Source organism: Micropterus dolomieu, linkage group LG21 (genome assembly GCF_021292245.1).
Source record: "Micropterus dolomieu isolate WLL.071019.BEF.003 ecotype Adirondacks linkage group LG21, ASM2129224v1, whole genome shotgun sequence".
Classification (NCBI taxonomy): Eukaryota; Metazoa; Chordata; class Actinopteri; order Centrarchiformes; family Centrarchidae; genus Micropterus; species Micropterus dolomieu.
In genome coordinates, this window is record NC_060170.1 from 13,878,954 (window position 1) to 13,887,687 (window position 8,734).

Consider the following 8,734-nt stretch of genomic DNA (forward strand, 5'->3'; position numbering starts at 1 on the left):
GTGATTCTGTGAGTGTGTGTGAGTGTGTGTGAGTGTGTGTGTGTGTGTGTGTGAGAGAGAGAGAGAGAGAGAGAGAGAGAGAGAGAGAGAGAGAGTTTGTGTGCTGCAATGTTAGCACACCCTTGGTGCCCTCTCCCCAATCAATCTAAGCAGGAAGTGTTGGGTTAGCCTCGCCCCTGTTAGGGCTGAAAGAATTAACATTAATCAAGCATTGATTAAGGCCTTAACACTGACCAGCCATTATTCACAACACCATCCTTTCTTCTATTGATCCTTTCTGTCTATTCCTCAATCCTGTACTCTTTCCATCCACCTTTTCACTTTCTGTCTCTTCCTCCCAGAGTACCCAGATTTTAATCCTGCATTTTCCATTGTTTCTTTGTTTCTATCTCACTCCATTCTTCCCTTTCTTACCTTCCTCCTTTTTGAGAACAACCCACCATTTCTTGAATCCTTATTTCTCAATGATTGATAAATAATCAACCCATGCATCGTTCCCTCATCTTCCGTCTATGATTTCGTCCTCTACTTTTCCATATTCATTATTCCTTCTATTCAACTATCTATCCGTCCATCTGATTCTCCTTTTATTCTCTCTCGTTCTACCTGCAGAATCCTGCCAACCCTCTTTTTCCTCCATATTATCGTCCCCATTTATTTATTCGATATATCCAACAATCCCAAATTCATTCATCTACCTATCCTAAAAAGGAAAAGAGAGGGGAGATGAAGGCATACTGAACAAGGGGAGGGAAATAGAGAGAAATGGAGAGCAGGACATGGGCAGCTCAATAAAACACAATAGGCCATTGTTCTGACATTACATTACTCATCTATGCAGAGAATGGAGAGAAGAGGGAGTTTGGGGGTAAAAGGGAGAAGAGAACTCAGAAGATGAGGAAGAAAGATGGAAAGAAGACAAAGGCAGCACAGCGGAGAAAAAAGAATCAGAGAAAAGCATTGGAGGGAAAGAGACGGCTATCTGCCACAGCAACATCAGGACAGAGAACTAACTTTTCTTTTTATCCACTCGCTCTTGTGGTTGCAACATCCTAAAATTAACTCTGTCTCTGAATGACTGCTCTTCTCACGGTGGTCCCGGCGTTGAGCAGGGGGCAGGGGGAGAGCTGCGTACAGACAACGTGATGCCTGATGCTTTCAGCTTCTTGTGCAACATGGTGTCAACTAAGGTCCGAAACCTGCAATTATACTACTAAGTAGCTTACATTGACAGGCAAGAGGAAGTACTTGTGAATTGTCGGATACGTAAAGCATGGGAAACACCATGTGGTTAGGTTAAGGCTGTGAAAACTCTTGATTACCTTTATGTTGTCAGATTATTGTGTCAATACTTGACCAAGGCCACTGTCTTTTTACCTTATCACCAAACAAGAGCATTCAAATTGGACATTATTTTATATTTCTCGTTTTTTCAAGTTATCTGCTCGACTTTAGGCAATTTATTTCAGAAGCATTTGTTGTAATTCTCTTTATATCCCTACAGCAATCAATAAATCAAATGCTCTGACACACAACACAAAAAATGGTATGTGTGGCTTTTCCATGACTGTAATAAGCACAGCTAATCATTTCATGTGGTCTGAACGAAATGATTGGCTGGCCTACCTGCCTTCCTACCTACCTACCTGTGCACAGCCAGAGGGGAAGGGGATGTGAATTTTTTTTGGTTGGATACTTTTAAAACCTAGCTGTATGTTGTTAGTAGTCCAGCATTGCCTACTCCGGTTTTAAGCTTAGGGAAAGATCGTGGTTATGGCAAAGAAATTCTGGTTAATATCCATCATTCCATCATCAATGATGTGTCAACTTGTGTCAACAACTGTCTCTGCTCATCCATTGATCTACACCACTTCTATATGATCTACACACACTAGAGACAGCGACAGCAAGAGGTGAGGACAGGAAGTCGAGCTGCCACGGGAGCTGGGATGTAGGCTACCAGCAGGGAGTGAGTGTTCTCTTTTTTTGCCTTGTACATACAGTCACAAGTGAAATAGTTAAAATGTCTGTAGTTGGGCCAACATTGTATTGAAGACAGAAGGCGTTTTTTCAAGGGCAGTGATGCTGGAAACAGGACAGTGGCTTGAGGGGTAGCTGTGCAGCACTTGGAGGTTGTACGTAGAAAATAACAGGGGTGGCTGTTTTGACGCACAGCATTCGGCAGTGGTGTATTTTGTCTTAATTCTGGTCTAACATAAAGGGCAAACTATTCGTTGCATTTGTACTGAACATTGGCATTGGACATAAATCGTGAGGAGCAAATCATCCAATGTGGACATAATTACTGGCTATAATCAGTGGTCAGTCCCTAACCATAACTCTCATCAAAAGTCACTTTGATTTGCCTAAATCTAAACATAAAAGCATTATATTATGAGTTGGGTGGTTGGAATAAATATTATAAATAAAGAATGTTGACAGCAAACGTTTTGCAGAATAAATATCAATGTTCATGATAATGCTGCTATAAAAAACATAATCCTAAAGGCATTATGCTAATGCAAATTAGTTGTATATGAATAGAATTTTTTTAGGAAACCAGGTCGCCTGAAATTCTCTGTTTAGCTTCAGTCCTGCTGGCCAAGAGTTAAAAACAAACAGTGAAATATTTGCAAATGTACAATAAATGTATTATAATAGTGAGTGATAAATGTCACTACCTCCTACAATTCTTGTCATTTAATTTTCTACATCTCTGGTAGGTTCCAGAAATACAGAGGAAAGAGAATCATGCTAGTCAAAACTCCCACTTTTCTGTGTCCTGTTAAATGTAGCAAGCAGCCAAATGTCAGTAAAATTACACTGCATTTGTCAATATGAATAGGAGCTATATTATATTTGCATGCTTGTCAAGAAACCCACTGCACTCTCTCCCACATATACAGTATACTGTACACACACACACACACACACACACACAGGAGCATTTTAAGCATTAGTGAATAATTCCAGTTGGTTACATTGAATAATTTCCTCTAAATTGAGTTTATAGCATATTTCAAAAATGTAAAGCCCGCCATGGTTGTTGGAATGCTTATTAACTTGTTTTAATCTAATTTAACTGCAGCTTATAAACAATCAAATTCTGCTTTAGCAAAGTCAGACCTTTTGGATTAATAATTAATGTTTTAAAGAATGCTTATTTTCTTGTTGAATTTGGGCAAACTGTGCCACTTCACTGTGGTCAGGTGCACACAGAAGAACAGGACAGAGGGAAAGGGACGTGACTTTTCTGCACCAGCATACTGGAATATTGCTATCATTGTTTTGATGCTGGGAAAATTTGTTCCTGCTTTATTCCAAGTGAGATCATTTTTTTTAAACATTTCTTTGCTAACATTTAAAATGGTGGCAATTCTGCTTTAGTGGTTACATGGTTTTAATTATATTTATCTTAAATTACACTCAAATGGATGCATGTAGAATTACAGTGGCTGCTGTGAGGAGCCTGTAGAAGTTTAATGTTAAAGTAAAGTTTAGGTTAAGCTTTCCTATTTATATGATTTACTTCTGCTTATTACACTAAAATTACCACGCTATTTGAAAGTAAGGATAGAACAGTAAGGGTGCAACATGACTGACTACCCTAAACACCAAGGAATATTAAAATGAGTGAAACACTGATTTGTTAGCTGGCATAGCATTAAATTAAAGCTAATGCTTGGCATGGTTTTGCAAAGCTGGACTTAGCGCTTTCAGCCATGGTCTCTACTCTGCTTTGTTATTAAGCAGAATTTACTTACTTGGTTGGTGAAAAAAGTAACCTAACAATAGCTCACAGATATACAAGTGTTAATTTCAAGCATCCCACACATAAGCAGAGTGTATGGCAAAATAGCTAACTATAATGGCACAACTCTTTCGTGCGTATTAGTGTGCACTGATATTAAGAGATAAGAAACATTATCTATGGCAAATGTAATTTTTAACACTGAAAGGTTATGGGACAATGTATATTATTGAGCATATTGAGCATGTGAGCTTATATGAGTCGACAGGTCATGAAAGAAAGGGCAAAAGCTGTCTATCAGCTTATTTACAAATGCCACTGTTTTCCCTCACATCAAGTAGCCATCCTCACTATTATCTAGAAGTTTTAAAGTGCTGCTAAAGGAATAAGTTAGCCTCTCTTTGACCTCCTTCTGAGCCAACACCTGGGCTGGGTTACAGAACAAAAATCTATTGTAGCATCCCAATCCCGGAAAAATGCTTCCTGTCCCATCCCCATCATATTAGAACTGCATATTTATATAAAAAGAATGATCCATGATTTGCGTCCCGCCCTCTCCCGTTGACTTTTTTCCCCCCTGTCTGTCCCACTCACCTGATGAATAGTGAAATTGATCCTTGCTGAGGATTCCAGAAAAAATGTCAGCCTCTATTGTGAAGCCATTTATGGCAAAGAAACCTTTAATATGCTGAATTTCCAAATGACATAGTCCTCTGGCTATTTTTTTTATTGCTTTGTTTGATTGTTTATTGCCATGCTTGGTCCCATGGTCGTATTGAAGGCCCTGGACCAGGGCCACGGTTCGCCACTGTCGTAACAGTGCAAATGTCCTCAGGTTTGCCCTTCATGATGTCAACACAGATTTTATTTATTTTGCCCTCTCGTCCTGAGACTGTAAATGCCCCTATTTTTAGGTGAAAAGAGCTTAACCTGAACTATGACTTCGATCTGCCCGATTCATTATTGAATTACTACTTGGTCTGAATAAAGAGTTTAGAGTTGATTAGTGAAGCAAAGTGGTGATTATGTGGTAATGATAGGATGACATGTCCAGTGTCTGGTGATGCAGAAGCATGACTTCAAATGGCCCTGATAGAAAATAGTTGAACGATTCCGTGAACCAAATCCAGTCATTAATCATCAAATGATTTAGAAGTCAATAACTACTGACTGATTTATCCAAGCACAGACAACATAGTGTTACAGTGTATGTGAATATTTGGGTAGGCGTTACTAATTGAAAATGTATTACCACCACATAGTATTCTGTATAGGGCTCTGCGATATGACAATGTATATCGTGTGGCGAAAGAAAAATGTCTGTTGTTTCATATTACTCTTGTTTGTCATTATTTATTTTGTTATGTCGCAAATCACTTTTTAGGGTAACATGTTTTTATGCCACAGATTTAGGCACAAAATTTGCATGAAGGCAACACAGAATGGGGTTATTCCGAATGAGAGGAGGACTCTGAGCAGCCAAGACAAAACTTGGAGCACAATTGATGTAAACAATTTATTAATTGAATTTACTGAAAATTTGCTATATCAGTATATGTGTCATTATCTGGATATTAAATGACCTCTATCGGAACATTAGATTTTGGTCATGTCGCATAGCCCTATTTCTGTATGTTTTATGCTAAGATTGTATGAGGATATGAATTTCTTTTCCTAGTGTACTGTAGTGTGCTAGAGTAATGTATGATGGCGGTGGACTGTGGACTTACAGTATTATTTTTAAAAAGCCATATGATTATTTATGTTTACAATGCAACCAAACAATGTCTGTTTGGAAAGATGAACTTTTTATGATTACAATCTCAGTAGTAGACACTGATTCCATTTCAACTGCATAACCTATGCTTTTGTTTTTCCGTTCATTTTTATAGTTAAAGGCAATAGGTTTCCTTCAACAGTGTGAGTCTAGCTCATCAGGATTAAGGTTGGCCAACAGATTAAACAAAACAAATCTGTCTCTAATTTAAGCAGGGTCACAACCTTTCACTACACTTAAGCCACGTGACTAGTTTTGTAACCTCAACCGTACATTAACAACATACAACGGTACTTACGCAGCATCTTCAAACAGTGACTGTTTTGAAGATGCATTGAAATACGTTGAAGAAAATCATATCTGGGAAGCTTAAGACTTATTTTGCTAAATAGTTTCATGTCAATGTCTTGGAAATGATGCTTTATGATAAACCCTGCATGCACCTTCTCTTTTCCTGCCTTACACTCACTATGAGATTCTATTTCAGTTGCATATGTAGTATGACGTTATGTTTTAAAAATTCAATAAATAAATAGGTTGCCAAGGCTTACCACTTTTTAAAAAGTTTTTTTGTTGGCTTTTATAAGCCTCTTTGTCATTGTAGATACATTTTGAATACATTTACTTTGGGTCACTGTCCATTAATCACATTGCTCTCTGGCTATGTATTTTCATAAATAAGTAAATGTATATTTAATTACAATGCTAATTTTCCCAATTTTCCCATTTTTTCCCAATGTAGTCTTCATTTCCAACTCATGATGACTGGTCTTTTTTCACTGTCTCTTTACACATTTTCTAAATAAAGGGGAAAATCTTAGAAACCTTCAAAATTAGTGTTTACATACTCATAAACAAAAGAAAAGTGAATATATTCAGACTTCGGCATACCAGACAAACATTATTCTTGCACTAGACACAGTCCTACACCTAGACAGGTAAGCAGAGGTCACATAATTATTCCTTGGACCTGAACAAATGTTGTCCAGAATACACAGTTTTATACAAACTCAGCCCACAGGAACAGCATTGGCTATCACTCAGGCACCTATTTTAGACATGTCTGATGAACAACTACAAAGAAAGCTTTTCCTAGCTTTTCCCTGTTGTCAATAGTCAATCCTGCCCCATTACCATGTGATATGAAAATGCCATCTGCGCCTGAAAATCTTTCTCAATGAGAAAACAAAAAGTTTAATGTGAGGTGGTAACCCACTCAGTTGCCAGGCATTAAATATGATGGGGTCTCAGCCAGAAGCACCAAGGTGTAAATGTAAATCACACAGTGTGCCTAGTTAAAAATGATCTGCTCATGGGATGAAAACATCATTACCGCATGTAGACATGGCATCACTGTGGGTGGAAAGTATTAGCTAATGAACAAACTTGTTGAACTTGTTGCTGAAAACCTATATGTCTCTGTTATATGGGTTATTTAATACTAGTTGGTTGCTGGGGGAGGCAGTAGCTCAGTCTGTAGGAACCGGTTCAAATCCAGCACAGATCACAGTATGGAGTATGGACCTGTGTCATATATGGTTGCAATTTAGCAGAGTCAAATCCATAGGCATTAATCCAAGGGCACGGCCTTTGAATTTGAGAGCATTACTCATTGAGTTTAGATTTTGTAATGCTTTCACTCAAAACCCTGCCCACAGATTTCCTGCGCTCAGGATCAGCCCGTGTCCTCGCACACAGGCTGCTTCTCTGCGCTTCTAAAATGTCTCCTCTCAGATTTCTCCTCTGCTGCCTGTTTTTTTGTGCAATAACCCTGTCATTCCTCACCAAATACAATGCCAGGTGTAGTGTTGACCGATGAAGTGATCCCTGCCTCGTTGCAGCATCTCTTATGGCTTACAAGGCAGAAAGGGCAGTAAAATCAGTTAGTCATCACAGTTAGAACAGAAGCAGAGCAAATATAATAAGTGCAAGCGGGGGATTTTGAGTACAAGGGAAGGGTTTGGAGGGGAAGCATTACAAACTCTGAATGTAAAATCAATAAGTCATGATCTCAAGTTCAAAGACAACTCTACTGAATAAAGATAGGAAAAAAGTGGGTTTTATTTTTGTAGTTTTGGCCTATTAGGGGTGTAAGGGTACCTGTTTTCGTTCTGAACCGTTCTGTACAGAATGTGCCCTGTGACCCAAACAATTACTGTCAAAATAGTACATTTATGTCTATTTCTCATCCACAATCATAGAGAGCAGGTTTTATGCAAAGAGTTTTGGTTCAGTTTGCACCCCTTGCTGTCTATCAGCTGCAGCATGCTAATTGGCTTAGCCAGGTTAGTCAAGCTCTATATTGTCAGTTTCCTGGTTTGTTACAGCAAAAATCAATAACAATGTCAAAATGACATTGTTCAACTTAAGTGGAATATCACCCGAACATGCTGATTAGCAAAACAAGACAAAAACAGACAAGAACAGCGTTCAGACAGCCTTTCACTGCAGATTCTGACCGTCTCAAACCAATAACTTAAGCTATAGGAGTGTTTATCGCTGTGCATATGTGACATGCTCTGTCATAGAGAATACAGAATTTAAGCATAATGGTTACAGTACTTGAGCCCTGTTATAATGTGTTTTCATGTGTGCATTTTAGTCCGAGTCTTACAATGGAGTATTACTGACAATTGTGCTATTTATTTTCCAGTATCTTAATATCTTTACTGTTACAGTAAGTGTGGTATTTATTTTCCTTTAGGCTGTGGCAGGCAGGGGTAGCTCTAGTTTCCTTGGCACACTGATGGTGGACTATGCCAAGCACATGCTGCTTTCACCTTTGTTAGAAGCACAACAGCTACAGTGGGGGAAATAAGTATTTGACCCCTTGCTGATTTTGCAGGTTTGCCCACTTACAAAGAATGCAACAATCTACAATTTTAATCATATGTACATTCTAACAGTGAAAGACAGAATCCCAAAGAAAATTCCAGAAAATCACATCATATGAATTTATAAAAATTGATAACCATCTGATGAGGAAAAACAAGTATATGACCCCCTGGACAAACAGCAAGTATTCTGGCTCCTACAAGCCAGTTAGTCTTTCTTTAAGACACAGCCCCAATCCCAACCAATTATCTACATCAAATACACCTGCCTCACCTTGTTACCTGTATAAAAGACACCTGTCAACACCCAAACAACCAGCATCCAACATCACCACCATGGGCAAGACCAAAGAGCTTTCTACGGACATCAGG